Source organism: Polyodon spathula, chromosome 19 (genome assembly GCF_017654505.1).
Source record: "Polyodon spathula isolate WHYD16114869_AA chromosome 19, ASM1765450v1, whole genome shotgun sequence".
NCBI classification, from domain to species: domain Eukaryota; kingdom Metazoa; phylum Chordata; class Actinopteri; order Acipenseriformes; family Polyodontidae; genus Polyodon; species Polyodon spathula.
This window is the reverse complement of record NC_054552.1, coordinates 21,066,008-21,082,830: the sequence shown is the minus strand read 5'-3', so window position 1 is coordinate 21,082,830 and position 16,823 is coordinate 21,066,008. Positions and strand designations below refer to the sequence as shown.

The 16,823-nt window shown below is 39.5% G+C and overlaps 1 long non-coding RNA gene across 1 annotated transcript in view; it reads left to right on the top strand.

Annotated features, from left to right (window-relative positions):
* LOC121294506 overlaps positions 1-16,823 on the top strand; it is a 191,144-nt gene that overhangs the window by 123,780 nt on the left and 50,541 nt on the right. Inside the window, exon 2 of the long non-coding RNA XR_005946801.1 lies at positions 1,683-1,736. This is a non-coding gene — a long non-coding RNA (uncharacterized LOC121294506). The remainder of the gene's footprint in view (positions 1-1,682; positions 1,737-16,823) is intronic.

Below are 16,823 nucleotides of genomic sequence, written 5' to 3'. Positions count from 1 at the left end.
AAAAAAAAAAACATTCAAGGCTTTGCAATGTGAGGAAGGTCATGGAGCAATCAAATATGGTGACTTTTTCTTTGTCAACAGCTACACAGTTTTTGAGGAAAATGAAAAGGATTCTGTTGTAAGACACGGCATTCTTGTGAGAGCAGATTCACTGCAATCTGCCTAGCCCTGGCACATCTGAAACACTGCCTGTGGCTTCCAGATAACTGGATGGGACCGCACTTAATTTATAGAGAAGCTAGAGCCTTGACATAATGACTTTTACAATGTCTTCAGATTGCTTATACTCTGCTCTTGATTGTTTACGATAAAGAAGGCTAGAATTATACAGGAGGCACCATTTTGCTAATATCAGACAGGCAAGGTGGCATTAACTATCCCTTACAGGAGTATACTATTGGTAAGACTACATTAGCAACATGCCAGTATTGCACACAAAAAAAACACTGTAGTGGGAGTTGCTTCTTATAGATTCTGGAACAGCTGTGACACACCAATTGGAATTTGCAAAAGCAGTGGCTCTGTACTTTCCCTTTCCCACATTATTACTGGCACCCTGGCAATGCTGAAAAACTGCCAATATTGAAAAAGCTTACACTTAGAGTAATATGACTGAGTGTTTTAGTCAGTGTTAGTATAGTTTTGTGACAGCTTTCCCAGAAGCCTCTTTGTCAAGTGTCACACGCACAGCTCTATAATAGCAATAATAAATTAATGCTGTTTGTGCAACGATCTGTCCAGGACAGTGTAAGTTATCACTGAATATCTTTTACATATTCATTGCTTATTGTCGAAGTCTCATTCATTGCTGTTGTTGAAACTAAGAAGGGAACGTATGCTTCAGGTGCAATACCCCAGCTGACCAATGATCCAGGATAGGTAGATAACACACCCACTTCTTGCCCCCCTCCATTTCTTAAAAAAAGTAATTCACAGGAGGGGGCAACAGTAAGTAGAGAGGGTGTTTCTAGTTCTAGCTCATTTTAGCAATAATTTAATCAAATTCATTATTTTATTTGCACTTTCTTACTGATTTTTTCAAGTTATGGATTAAGGGGTACTTGGTATTTAGGTTTTTATATTAAGTACTTAGTTAAACACCATCAGCATTCTTACAATTGTATTACTGTACACGTGTAATTTAAATTAAGACTTAAATTACTGTCTGAATTACATTAAAAAGTTAATTTTAATTGCATGTAATGTATACAATCATGAATTTATGCAGTCAATCTTTTAACATTCTAGTTCTACTTTCTGTTTAAACCTAAAGACTATAGTATATGTACCAAGTTTTTTAAATAGCTGGGCATCTTTCTTGTTTTGTAAAGTAGGATGACAATTATGGCCATGGAATAGATTTCTAAAAATTTGGCAAAATTTTTGCAAACAAACAATTCTAAGAGAGATCACACATCTGTACTTTGCCAAATAACACATTTATACAAACATATTTTCCTATAGAGAAAGGAAAATTAATTCAATCTCTTCTATTTCAAAGTGGCAAATGAGGAGAAATAGCCAATGTGGGTAGTAACTAGAGAATATGGAATGAATTGCATGAAAAGAATATGTTAACTTTTCTGTTCTAGCATTTGAACTAAAACACTCATGCATGCTATAAATCCTGTACACATGTTTCAGACTTAGTCCTCAGAGATTGTTCTCTTTTTTCTGTGCAGGTACAAAGGATACTTCACTGACTTCATCTGACCAGTGGAACAGGAATCCCACAGGTAGGGGAAGATATATCGTTTCTTTTAACAGTGATCATTCTTCTTGATGAGCATATTGATAGGCTTGGACATGGGTTAACATTCTCATTGACACATTTCTATTTCAATGAAAATGTAACTAATAGTTCCATACGTTTTCTCAGCATGTGCATCCATTTCATTACAGGTCTCAAATGTGCAGTTTTGAAAGCAACACAAGTTTTAGCAAATAAGTATTTTCATTTAAAACACGGTATGTGTTATGTCACTAGATTGGACTCTGAAGACACAGCTGGGGTGAAATGATTAAGGAAGTAAAGCAGTAAACAGATATCCTGGAAGGCAAGACAAGCAAACTGACAACTTAGTGTAGATGTCTGTTTTAAATGAAAATACATGTTTGCTATGCTTTGAGGCATAAGTGCAAAATGAGTAAGATTTATGGAATTCCTTTTTTTAACAATTATTTGTATTCATTTTACAATTTTCTTCCAATTTTGGAATGTCTAATTATTATTCAACCTGGCTCACTGCTGCAGCCCCTGAACTAACATGGGAGAGATGAAGATGCGCACCCATGTCCTCCGAAACAAGTGCCGTCAGCTGTCTACTTTTTTTAAGCTCTGCAATCCTGCCATGCAGCCATATTCAGAATTGATGGTGTTGGAGGACCATGCAGTTCTGAATTGCCATTGGGATCTATGGTGTGCAGTGAGCCAAGGACTCCCCAGCTGACCTAACCCCTACCCCACCTGGGCAGTGCTTCACCAATTGTATGCTGGCCCCTGGGAACTCTAATCCACAGTTGTCAGTGGCATAGCTTGGATTTGAACCAGCAATCTTCAAGCTGTTGGGCACATCCTGCACTCCGGGCGGAGTGCCTTTATTGGATGCGCCACTCGGGAGCCCCAGAATTCCTTTTTTTTTTGCTACAATTACAATATTTTTATACCAGAAAATCATTTTCAACAGCATCAGTTAAACCGCATTTTGGAAATAACCATATACTTCAAATATACAAGCTTGATTGCTTTGGATAGCCAGGATCTAAGATGAGGGGTTGGATTTAATACATTTCTCCACTATATGAGTGTGGTTTAGGGAAAGGACTGACCATGTGAAAACAAATGTGTACACTGCTGATGTACAGTGGAACCTGTGGAAAACATCAGTAGATGGTGTTATTTCAAATCATGTGGCGCTATGTCATCTTTAAACAGTAACTGTTTTTTAGTCAGTGTAATAATGCTGCGCGGTAAACCAAGGATCATTAAACGTCGACAACAACTGGAATATTTGTATTTTTGCAAGAAGGTTTGATTAATATATGAATATTATGCTGTACGGTCGACTATGTTATATTGTTAGAATACCTATCGGCATATCAGGCATATCGCCCTATGTTGGTCAGTGCTAAGTTGTAGCATATAACAAAATTCAAGTTAAGCCTACTACAGGAAATAACTATTTTTCATTTTCTTATTATTGTACTATTACAGTAAATAATTGTATTATTATTATTATTATTATTATTATTATTATTATTATTATTATTATTATTATTATTATTATTATTATCATCACTTAGGTTTGCATTAAATAGCTAAGCTCGTGTCCAGAATATGAGGAACAGGGTGGGGGGATTCTATGGTCTTGATAGTAAATAGTCTAAACAGTTTTCCAAGTTCAAATTTCATGCTGCGGTTTCATCACCATAGAAACAATACCGTGGTCCAATGGACCAAGCAACAGACATAAACTTGTAAACATGAAAAACTTTAAACTTCTGCCAACGGTCTACCTTTGATGCCTGTAGAGCGTAGCGTGTGTGTGTGTGTGGCAGTGGCAGCGGGTGAACTTTGAGAGGGGTGGGGCATCGGAGAACCAGCTCTTATTTTATCCCCGAACCATAAGCCTTGTATTTCACCTGTCCCACATACATGTATAACATAAAAACATTTTATACTACTTACACACAATGTACTGTATTTAACTGTTCTACGTTGTGTCAAATCAGTGATTTGAAATCGCTCAGTGTCCATTTCTTTCTAAAATATTTTTGAGAATCCACTTAATTGCTGCTGACTGTGCAATACATTACTGAAATGAAAGCCTGCAATATAAATGACCAGCGATACTAGGCTACTGATTTCTGCATATTCAAATAAATAGGCCAAAAGAAGTAATAGGGTATGTAAATAACTAGCTAACTGCATTAAACCGTATTCAGACGTCTTTAAAACTACACTATAGCATTTGATATAAATACGGTATGGATATCGCCCTATGCTATTACTTTTAGTGCAGAGGGAAAACAAATGTAGGGTATGAGGTTTAATCAGACAATAGATGACGCACTCGTGAATCTCTGCTATTTATTTTACTTTTTTTTTCTGCAGGATCATACTGTAGTTATGACATTAAAACACATGTCACTTATGTTAAAATGGGCTTGAATGGTTGGAATATCATACTGTAGTCATAACAGCTATACACTTTCATAACTGTCACAGGCACTGGGTTCAGCGCCCCAGAACCAACTGGAAACACAGACTTCTGATCTGTTCCGGCCCACCTCATTACTGTGTGTGGCAGGGGTGACAGAAATAATTATCATAATAGTCGCTACAGTTTAATTTAGATTATTATTATTATTACTAATTATTAATTTTAACTGGTGGGTGGTGCCCTTTGAGCCCGTATACATGAGCCGCCACTGGTGTATGGTCTTAGAGATAACAAGTCTGAGGATTTTTGAAGATTAAGCCCTGCATTTCAGAGAATCCCTAATGAATGTGAACTGATTCACGTGGTCCAATGTATTGTAACAAGCAATATTTTAATACATTTCCATTGCAATTATACCACTAATTCTAAATTAAGAAGACTTGATCCCAGCTGTAAAATTCTTCTCCAGCTTTCAGAAATTGAATACATTAGATTATTTAAACCATTTTACGCATGAGTTGTCTCAACCTACTACAAACTCTGAAGTGGTACATTTGTTTATTAATAAGCCACTGTACTTTCCATATTTGATTAATTTAGTCCTGGTGATGTATTTCAAGCTTGTAACATGTGTTACAAGTACTGCTTGTACCAAAATCTCCAGTTCCATATTGGTAAATTTCAGTTTTCACTTCCGAGTATCCTCATCACCATGGCTAGTACCAGGCTGAGGTCTTTGTGTGTCATTCATTTTCTTTTGGAATGTGTAGCCTCCACATGCAGCGTTGACCCAAACCGGCTATTTATTGTGAGAGGTCTGTAATTCTCCACCGCTAACTGCAGTGAGGGGTATTTAAATTGGTTAATTGCTGCTTTACCTAATTAGTCTTATAAAATAGGTAGTTATTTTGATGCTGAGTGCATCCGTACTAAAAACGCACATTGCGTGGCTTTTTACGGTCGGTTTTTCCCCTTTAAAAATTTGGGCCCAAGTGCGATAAGTCTGTCTTGGGTCATTGTATTGCACAGGAAAGTCTTTACACATTTCAGTGTACTGAAACATCTCTCTGATTCCACTGTTGTTACTGGGGAAATAAGGGTGATCTCAGTTGAAAGGTTTGTGAAAAAGTGCCCTGAAGTTTTTTCTCCTCCAGCACTTTAAGCAACATTGACACTCTTTACACTTTCGAATTCAGCACTGCTGTACTAAACCGTTGAATCACTTTGAAGTTTTTTGCATTGGATAACACTTCACTGCCATGTGCAGATGTTCATTGGGAAAATCCACATTAAATTGATTGTTTGAATCCACATTGTTTGATCGATTTTTTTTCTCTAGTGGCTCAGTTTTGCTTGGGTTATCGGCTTCTTCTGCAGGAAGGTTTTCTTTCAGATTTAGCAAATTTGAGTCTTGCTTGGACACCATTTGATGCACCACTCATTACAGCTGCACCGTGGTATATTTGCATGATTTAGTTTAGTTTTTAAATTGTAAGGCTCCAGTTCTTACTTCAGAAGAGTTGATAATCATTCAGCCATTCATGCAACATTGCAAACATATCTTCAGAAGAAGCCAATTACTGTCATATTTGTTTTGTCTTCAAATAACACAGTAGCTTCTGAGTCGTTTCAGCAATTTGCACTGATCAAGAGAAGCTTTTGTAGACACCGCGTTGTCATGACAACAGTAATGCAGCAGAAGGGTGTTTGTGTGTAGCAGCTAATAGAGGTGTACAAGAAGGTGTAAACACCTGGATCAAACCTCTAACAAGGGTCTCCTTTGTCAAATAAAAAAAAATAATTAACAACTGCATTTAAGCAGGGGTGCATTTAGGGTTGCATTATGAATTTGACAAGATAACCACTTTATCTAATTTGAATAATGTATTTTGTCTTGTTCTTGTTTATACTGTGACAATATAACTGTAAAATTAAACAATTTGTTTAAAAAATAAAAATGATGGTCCATGTCACATCTAATTCCCTTTTTATTATTTAGATCAACTGAAATGTAGCGCTCATTTGAGCAGTGTTTGGAGTTGGAAAGCAGTAAACATTAATTTTGGTTTGTGATCCTGAATAATGAAATTAAACATTGCTTTATTACTGGTTCTTGTTTTATTTTGCAGTTATCAAAGATGCATGGGAAAACAAGATCAATGTGGATTTTTCTTTGTTTCCTCTTTTCGGATTTCAATATTGTGAATGATATTGTCAGCCATGAATACAGTGACCAAAATAAAATATGTATTTAGTTATGTCATCTGGTTTGAATGTGTTTTTAGCAAAAGGAAACTAAGACGTTTCAATTGCAACACAATTAACTGAGTCAATAAGAAGTATACCAGGAAGCAGCAGCTTAAACTTTTCTAGTAGATAAATGTGCATATTCCAGTGCTAATGTTGCTAAGGTAGAAAAACTTTAAAGGCTTAAGGTTAGCTATACATTCTTGGAAGAGTTTCCCACTGTTACGATATACCACTGCTTTCAGCGCCAGTTTGAGACTTTTAGTCAGTTGGAGATGTGAAAATGGTCTACTATGGAAACCAGCATTAAATACACATAATTGCCTTGTTTTTTTTTACTATGGCATCCACATCATTGTGTGTACATAACCTCCAATAGTTGGTAGAAGGTTTTTAAAGCAGGTGCTTAACCGGGAGATAAACGTTACAGTGTGTGTAAATTGTGTCTCTTCTTTTGTCCAGCAGGTATGATATTCCATGCTGAGATGTTGTTTTTTTCTTCATACACCATAACATGATTGTCTTCTTGAATTCCCCCTGCCAACTTGATACAGGGAGAGCTTTGTAGCATTGTATGAAAGCACTTCACGCTTCTTGTGATCAAAAGGGATTGTCTTAGATGAAAAGACACACATGCTGCACTAATTCTAAACCAAGACCCACAGCAAAACAAATTATTGGTTTAAATTTAGGCAATTCAGAGTGTGGAGGTATTAGGGGTGCAGACTGTAAGGATAGTGGGGAGTTTGTACAGAGATCACAGATTGAAGGAAGCTGGCTGCCCTTTTAGGGAGGTCTTGAATTGAAGGGGTTAAGTTGGAGACTATTTCACTTAGGTATAGAAAGGTAGACTGAAGGACAGCTGGTATGATCTTACAGTGAGGTATAGTATAAAAGGCATGGAGACTGAAGGAGTTGGGGACTCTATTACAGTAATGTAAAGGGAGATACACATTGCGGAAGAGTTCTGGACACAGCTATGTACAGTATCATACTTAGATTCTGTAGAAATGTTAGTCTTTCTGTAGACAGCAAATGCTGAATTTTTGAAAGAAGTATAAAACATATCACCTGAGAAAAAGCTTTCATTTCTAACTTCCAAATCAAGATATAGGTACTTTGGCTATCCTCTATGACTGGAGCTTGCCCTACGCAATGTAACATTATCTCAAAGGCAGCATGCATGCTAGCAATGACAGACAATCCTATGAAAGAGACTGAGCATGCAGACAGCTTTTTCCTGTTTCTCGCTTCTTATTAGACCGGAACAAACTTTGCTGTACAGACTGCTCTCAGATGAAACCAATAGACCGTCCTCAGATCTAATTGCTGTTAACATTTGGTCACACAGACTCATTGTATTCATAGATTTTAAGACAATGTATTTCATCTGGCTGTAGCTTAACAGCATTTTGATCACTTTGAAATGTATTAGCTGTATTGTATTCATTCTCACATACAATTGTATTACTGTATGTTCTGAGAAATAATTAGATCGTGAAAAGCAATGAATTGATTGGGAGGTGGGGTTGTTGTGTAGGCATGTGTGTTTTGAAGATAAAAAATAAATCTAATCACTCGGTAGAAGCATTTAAGTATGCTGTGCTTTGCATATATAGTTGGGTGAGAGGGGGGGGGGTCACATTGTAAAATCTGTGCTGTGATTCTCAGCTTTTTCCGTATGGAAAACATCTTTCCCAAGAGGGGCTGTGTGGCCATGATAAATTACCTTAATGGCAGGTGAATATTAATCACATTGTCACCTCAGCTGAAGGGGACGCTGTTTACTATAGCCACAGCCATAGTTAGTCATTTTTCAAATGCTGAAGCTTGTCACTTTTAACCTCCCCTCTGCAATGAAAGCAAGCTTATTGCTTGCTTGTTTAAAAAAAGCTTGCATGTGGATGAAATATGTTTGTTTGTTAGTTTATTTTTATTTATTTTTTTAGTGTGAGTTTTTCCTTTACTTACCTGACCATTAGCAACCCTTTATACTGGTTGCCAAATTTCATACGCATACTGGACATTTTTTGAAGCATTTAAAAAAAAAAAAAAAAAACGTTCTTTTCTGTGATACACCGAGGTACCTTGTAAAAATGAATAATACCTCCTCCTACTGACCACAGTGCACAAAAAAGAAAACAGACAAATTAATGTAAAAAAAAAAACCTGAATACTTTATTTCTAACTGTGCTTTTCAATGGAATAGTTTTGTTTTGAATTTAGCATCCCCTGCTTTCCATCATGTTTACAAAAAAAAAAAAAAAAACAACATGCTGCCATTTTTCAAAAATATTATTTTGACAAGAACAACAATATTATTCAAATGTGTATGTTGTGGGATTATGAATGTGCAGAAAGACAACACACATCTTTTTTATATAATTAAGAATATATCTACTACAAGCAAAGCTTGCTGAGGGCAATTTAAAAAAAATCTACACAGCGTAAGTTAGTAAAATGGTAAACCTTTTTTTTGGTAGACTGGAATACCACTTAATGTATCACATTAAGCTTTGATGTGAGCCAAGAACATTCATAATTAGACTGTTTTGCTCACATTGCATTTCAAAGATTAAAGCTTTCTAAATGTAAATGTGTAAGACATCTTGGCAGATGCTCCACTCAGACAATCTTCTGTAAACTTTCCAAAACTAAAAAAAACAATTAAATAATACACAACAGCATTAAAAACTGGTGTACAAAAAAATTAAATAGACACCATACACTTTAAACACGTTCTCTTTGGATCTTGTCTGCAGTGTATTTGAGTAACTATAAAATACTGTACTTTATTTGCCATGTTAATGCATTCACTAAATTAAAAACACCTACATCAATGTCCCAACAATATATTTGATCTGACTGCATTAACTGTCAGTAAGCTGGGTTACTTTTAGGAAGCAAAAAAAAAAAAAAAAAAAGCAGAACAGGTTTACAGAAATGCTGTCTTGATTAAAGCCAGCATGACCAACTAACCAGTACTGTCATTTCAAAGAGACAGACTTTAAGCCTAAGATCTGCCAGCCTCACACACCAAACACAAGTGGGCTCTGCAACAGATCACTGAAATTCCTGTTGAAGTGTACAATATTACCTCCTTTCAAGCCTTTAGAAAAGCGATAGAAGACTCCTTCTAACCTTAGAAGTAATTTAATGCATCACACTGCTGTGACTTCTTTTAACTATGTAGCAGTGTTGCTGCTGACCCCATTTAACCAGCTTCTTATTTTAATCGTAATTATACAGTATACTTGTTTTTTTTTTTTCTTTAAAAATAAATTCTGGGAATCTTTTATTATACATATATTAAAATAGGGATAAAATCAGTAAAAAAACGTTTTTGAATTGAAAAAGATAAAATTTCAGGGGAAGTGGGGGAGATCTCTAAACACACTTTACAAGTGGAATATGATGCGTAGCAGTTCTGGTTTCTGATTAAGTTGAACTCTTTGAGTAGTGAGTTCTAAAATGCACTTCCGGTCCTATGGGAGTGAGTTTTTTTTTTTTTCTGTCTACTTGATTATTACGAGTACAGTGTACAAACAAGCTGAATGTTTGTATGTATGTAATGAATACTGACAAAATACAGACAAATAATTTTTACCACACATAAATAAAATAAATATGATTTTTTATTTTGTCATAGGGAAAGGTTTTGACTAAAAAATAGCAGGTAGACAATAAACAATGGGTTAGAACAACCACAACATGTCCTAACAAAAAAAGGTCTTAATTAGAGAGAGAGAGAGAGAGAGAGAAAAAAATTAATCATATCCGGGAAAACAGGTGGTGAGGGTGGAGGGAGTGAGAGTGTCTAATGCTTCAGCATATGATACTCCTTGGACCAATGCACAGAGCTTGGCACCTCCTCTTCGCTGGACGCCTGTCACTTGATGTTGATGGTAAATATTCTTCACTTACAGTGGCTTGCGAAAGTATTGACCCCCCTTGGCATTTTTCCTATTTTGTTGCCTTACAACCTGGCATTAAAATGGATTTTTATTTGGATTTCATGTACTGGACATACACAAAATAGTCCAAATTGGCAAAATGAAATGAAAAAAAGAACTTGTTTCAAAAAATTCTAAAAAATAAATAACGGAAAAGTGGTGCGTGCATATGTATTCACCCCCTTTGCTATTAAGCCTCTAAATAAGATCTGGTGCAACCAATTACCTTCAGAAGTCACATAATTAGTTAAATAAAGTCCACCTGTGTGCAATCTAAGTGTCACATGATCGGTCACATGATCTCAGTATATATACACCTGTTCTGAAATGCCCCAGAGTCTGCAACACCACTAAGCAAGGGGTACCACCAAGCAAACGGCACCATGAAGACCAAGGAGCTCTCCAGGGACAAAGTTGTGGAGAAGTACAGATCAGGGTTGGGTTATAAAAAAATATCCGAAACTTTGAACATCCCACGGAGCGCCAATAAAGCCGTTATTAAAAAATGGAAAGAATATGGCACCACAACAAACCTGGCAAGAGAGGGCCGCCCACCAAAACTCACAGATCAGGCAAGGAGGGCATTAATCAGAGAGGCAACAAAGAGACCAAAGATAACCCTGAAGGAGCAGCAAAGCTCCACAGCGGAGATTGGAGTATCTGTCCATAGGACCACTTTAAGCCGTACACTCCACAGAGCTGGGCTTTATGGAAGAGTGGCCAGAAAAAAGCCATTGCTTAAAGAAAAAAATAAGCAAACACTTTTGTCCTAGGGTCCGTATACCGTGACAGACAAAGAGCTGGTCGGTACGACGCATTGCTCTTGTTCTATTCAAGTAACACCTCAATGCCCGCACCAGGCAGAGGAAGTTCAATCTCCTAACCTCTTCCGAAGAAAACAGAGGTGGATGGAAACCTTGGGGAGGAAAGCAGGGGTTCGTACGCAGTGACACCCTGCTGCCATCGTCCCAAATACACATACAGGAGCTGTGTTCCGTCAGCGCCTATAGCTCACTGACCTGTTTTGTGGAGGTGACAGCCAAGAGGAAGGCTGTCTTTGTAGACAGATATTTCAACTCTATGGAGGCTCAATAGGGGCCTTAGTGAGAGCCTCCAGTACCAGGTCTAGGCTCCATTCAGGAGAACGTCCTTCTTAGGAGGACGTACCCACCGAGCACCCTTCAGAAAATGGGTCACTAGTATATGAGTGTCTGGGACACTGAGTCAATGGGGACATAGCATGCAGATATGGCTGCTAGGTACACTTTCAACGTAGCGGGGGATCAACAGATCTTGCAGAAAATGCAAAATTGTTGCTACAGGGCAATGATTGGGGTCATGACCTCTGGTCATGCATCCATTTTGAAAATGCTTCCACTTACAGGCATACAAAACTCCTGTGGAGGAGGCCCTAGTGTGCTGCAGTGTACTGACAACTGCATCTGAGAGCCCTTCAGAGGCCAGACCCACAGTTGGAGTCTGCCCGGTTCTGGGTGCCAGAGGGTGACTTGCGTCTGGTTGAAGAGATACAGCTGGCAGATGTTTGAAAACCAGAATCTCCTAGGCCATCTGGGGGCCACCAGGAGAACTGTCACCTTGTCTCTCCTGATCTTCTTGAGGAAGGCAGAGAGCAGCGGTATCGACAGGAAAGCGTACAAAAGCGCTTTGAGCCACTCGCGGGTTAGGGCGTCGACACCTAGTGAACCTCTACAGCTATGGAGGGAGAACCACAGGGGGTAATGGGTCATCTCTGCCGTGGCAATGAGATCGACTTGAGCTTCCCTGAAGCATTCCCAAATGCACTGCACCACCTGAGGGTGCAACCACCATTCTGATGGTTGAGGACCCTCTCTGGAGAGGAAGTCTGGTGCCCAGTTCACCATTCCCGGGAGTTGGACAGCACAGAGGAAAAGTAAGTGCCTCTGTGCCCAGATCAACAGTTGAAAGGCTGTGCAGTGTAACCCCAGGGACCGTAGCCCTCCCTGGTGGTTTACGTACGCCACTACTGATGTTGTCTATGCAGACATGGACATGTCTGTTCTGTAGCACAAGAAGGAAATATTGAAGCGCATGGTGGACCGCTCTCAACTCCTGTATATTTATGTGCAGGGATGTCCAGTGACCTCACCAGGGTCCATGAACTCCTCTGCTTGCCCAGACTGCCCCTCAAACAGAGTTGGATGTGTCTGTCATCACCATGACAGGCTTGCCTCCACCATGTAGGGCTTCCCAGCATAGGCGAGACACGGTCAGCCGACGGTTTCTCTTATGCTTGGGGTGTAGCCGAAAGGTACTGAGCCACACTTGGATCTGGCGCATGTGAAGTAACCCTAGTTGGGTGGCTGATGGAGCTGCAGCCATCAGACCCAATAGTTTTTAACACACACCAATTGTCTGTGAACCCTTGTTGAACAAGGCCAAACAATTTCAACTGGCAGCTACTGTGTCCGACAGGTAGACTGCATCCGACAGGTAGGCTTGCATCATAAGGGAATCCAGCCGGAGACCCAAGTAGACCGTACTTTGCATTAGTATTAATTGGCTTTGGCATAGTTGAAGGTGAGACCCAGCCTCAACAGATGCTTCGTCACAATCGTTGTGTGGGTCACTGCTTCCTCCTGCGACTAGGAACAGATCAACCAGTCATCCAGGTAGTTCATCACCCTGATCACGAACAGCCACAAGGTAGCTAGGATGGCATCCATGCACTTTGAAAACTTGCAGGGGACTACAGAGAGGCCGATGGCAGCTCCCCTGAAAGGTGAAGCAGAGATATTTCCTGTGCACTGGACGAATAGAAACGTGGAATACGTGTCCTTTCGGTCCACTGTGATAAACCATTTACCCGGGCCGGACAGCCTGGTGAGTATGGCAGAAGCCAACGTCTCGTCCTCTCCAATACCAGAGTACAGGAGGGGAGCATTGAGGCTACCTGCTGAGACACCCTGTATTCTTGGTGAGAGCACTGCAGCAATTCCTCTACTGCTGAAGGAAGGAGCCACTTTCCCATTAGGCCCAGATCGAAATTGCATCATGGGCCTCCTCAGCAATGCTGACATCTGGTTCTGTAACATCTGGAGTGACCCCTGGTGCAGATGGGGTCAGTTCCAGGGCTGATGTTATCAGCTGAGCCAGGGGCCAGTGCAAGAGCTTGAGCCTGCTGACAGGTCAGGGGCTCCCAACGCCGCATACGGCTCAGCCGTGCTAGCAGGGGCCGTTGTGCAGGACGTGTAAGTGTGGAATTTAGCCAAGCTTGATGTCTGTATGGCCTCAAGGACATTGTTTAAAAACTGGAGGGTGTAGACCTGTGTATTGAAGCACTCAGGCACCAAATGTGCAGAAGCACCGAGGGTATTGAGTGAGGTAGAATACAGTAGTGGTGCACTGAAGAATCGGGGCTCTGAGTGCATGTGTTATTGACATGTTGGGGCGCTATCACCAAGGGAGCCGAAGCACCGAGAGAGGCCTAGCCTTAATCGCGTGTAGTCAACACAACCTAGGATGAGCATAGCATACACTTAGTGAATACACAGGCTCGCATGGCTGTGGTAGGGAATCAGGGGAGCGGTACAAGGAAGCGCACAGTGCTTACACACACAGCAATTCAGCTGTGGGAAAAACACAGTCAACAAGTCAGGCGGATGAGTTGTAAATTTGTATTACTATTGTATTATTAGCAAGTTTGCCAAGTAGGCAGGCGGAAACAAGCCAGCAGATACAACTCAACAGTGGGGCGCAGCAGAGCTGGGCCCCGGTGGAGGAATCGTGCTTATATATATATATATATATATATATATATATATATATATATATATATATATATATATATATATATATATATATATTTTAAACTGGTTTCTCAGTAAAGAAAATGTGTATGGGTGTGTGTTGTTCTTCGACACTCCCATTTTATTGTCAGTGTAAAATAACAGTCACCGTGGTAACGCTGGTAACTGATTAATTTTTTTATTTTTTAAATTTTTTTACCAGCGTGTCGAGTAGGTGGCTGAAACAAGCCGGCAGATGCATCTCAACAGCAGGGCACAGCAGAGCTGAGTCCCATTGTTTTTTTTAACTACTACACATAAAAGAAAACCACACATACACACACAACAGCAAAGCCGTGAGGGTAAATAGAACAGACTCCATAGCAACACAGGAGAACTGAATTTTTAAGAGACAATCCAGCTGAGTCAATTCCACAGCGGGGCGCGGCAGGAGGATCACGTGTCTTTTTTTCTTTCTTTTTTCTTTTATTGCAAAACAGCAAGCACGGTAAGGTTAGAAAAGCAGACTACAATCACAACGCGATATAGGCTGTTGAAAAGAAAAATAGTAAACACAGCGCAGTTGTGCAGTATTTCTAGCTGAGTTCACAGAATCAGTTTCTGATTCCAGGGAAGTGGCAAGCCAGTTTCAAGCAATAAAATTGCAGGGGAACTGCAGAAAACACAGGCTCGATTTCAACAACTGGACAAGGGTGTCTAGCCTGGACTACGTGCAGTCACACAACCAGAGCAGTGCGTAGCCTACAGCGGTGTGGAGCACCATCTACAGGCAGAGTGCATCAAGGGACCACGTTCACCGAGTGTGCTGAACACTGATGGTGCTATGTGCACCCAAGGTACTAGACACCGTGCTCACCGAGCACCGTGAGCACCGAGCACCATGAGCACCAGGCACTCTATTCACTGTATTTAACAAGGGACAATACTTATAAAAATAGGACAGTCTGGTATAACTGCAAGGCTGTACTGGCTACCTTTAAAGTTCAGGGTTACTTTCAAAACCCTCCTGCTCATCTACAGTGCCCTTCATCACAGAGGTCCCGAGTACCTCTTCAACCTGCTGACCCGCTATGTCCTTGCCCGCAAGCTGAGGTCCTCCAACTCTGGCCTGCTTGTTATCCCCAAGCAAAAGTGCACCACACTTGGACAATGCTCATTTAGCTTCATGGCTCCGACTCTTTGGAACTCTCTCCCAGCTTTGGTGCATGATGCTCCCACCATTGCTCACTTTAAATCATTTTATGCTACTATGATGTATTATGCACGTTCCACTGTATTTAATGTACTATTTCAAGTATTATGCTACTATCATATATTATGCACTTTCCACTGTATTTAATGTATTATGCATTTTTTAATACTGTATACCATGTATTATACATTTCTCTGTATTTGAAGTATTATGGATTTTCTTGTTGTTACTGCATCTTGTAAAGTGCTTTGTGATGATGGTCCACTATGAAAGGCACTATATAAAATAAAGACTGACTGATTGATAAAACCTGACCAATGGCCACCCTAACTGTATATGTTTAAAACTTTCCTTAGGCCTGTCAAGTTCCTTATAGTTATTGTGCCTGCACTTATTACACGGATGTTTACTATTCTGAATCTTAAACATATGAAAAAAATAACAATCTTCTGACTATATATATTTTATAAATATTTCAAATGTTTCATTCATTTCCATACATTACATATTGTAATTACTCTCTGACTTTTATGAGAGAAGAGCTATTAAACCACTCCAGTAAGTTTCATACAGAGTTATACCAACTATTGTTCTGTATACATTTTACGCTACTGTGATGGTAATACAATAATGGAAGAAGCTTTATGGCTGCATGAAAACAAAATGAGAAAGTATTCAGAAAACATCATGAAACCAGATTGATAGTGTTGAAATTGCCTGGGAAACAGCCATTAACACCCCATTTGTGAGGGTCAACACACAAGTAGCGACCTGAGTAGAGCAAGCTCGCTGACCAGTAATAGTGTTTGCTTTCCATGGTAATTCAGAAAGTTAAATGCCAATTCCAGTACCTTCTGCTGTCTAAAAAGCCTGCAATAATCTCCAGCTTGATTACCCTCTGCTGAACCTTTATTTTCCCTGTAATGCTTCTTTTCCAGTGCTGCACAGCTAATAGCCATGGTGAATCTCCAGTTCAAGTGTGCTGGAGTGCCATTTGAAATGTAAATAATCATACAGTAACCATGGCTGTGTAACAGGTGGGAAAGGAGGAGGTTGGATGAGATGTTCAGTCTCCAAAGGGAGTGTCTTTAGCAGTGAACATGCAGATTGGAACCCTCTGACCTGGAAGCTAATGGCTCTATATTGTATAAATGAGCCTGCTGGGCCCTTAGGGCCCAACTCTGTAAGGGCCTAGCAGGCTCATTTTATGCATAGTCGAGCATTAATCTTTACCATTTCTCAGCTCTTTACTAATAAACAGTTTTAGTTTGTAAATGTATATTTTCATTGTAATAACATCATTTAGGTTGCAGAGAAGCTTAAATAAGTGATGCTTTGTTATGCCTTTATTGAGCTTTTTATTTCAAATTAAACTGTTTGCTGTTTAAACTTACTGTATTATTTTGAATGATTATGTTGTTGATGATAATTAAGGCTATGATTTTGTCACCATAATTTTTATTTCATTTCACAGGTGAGG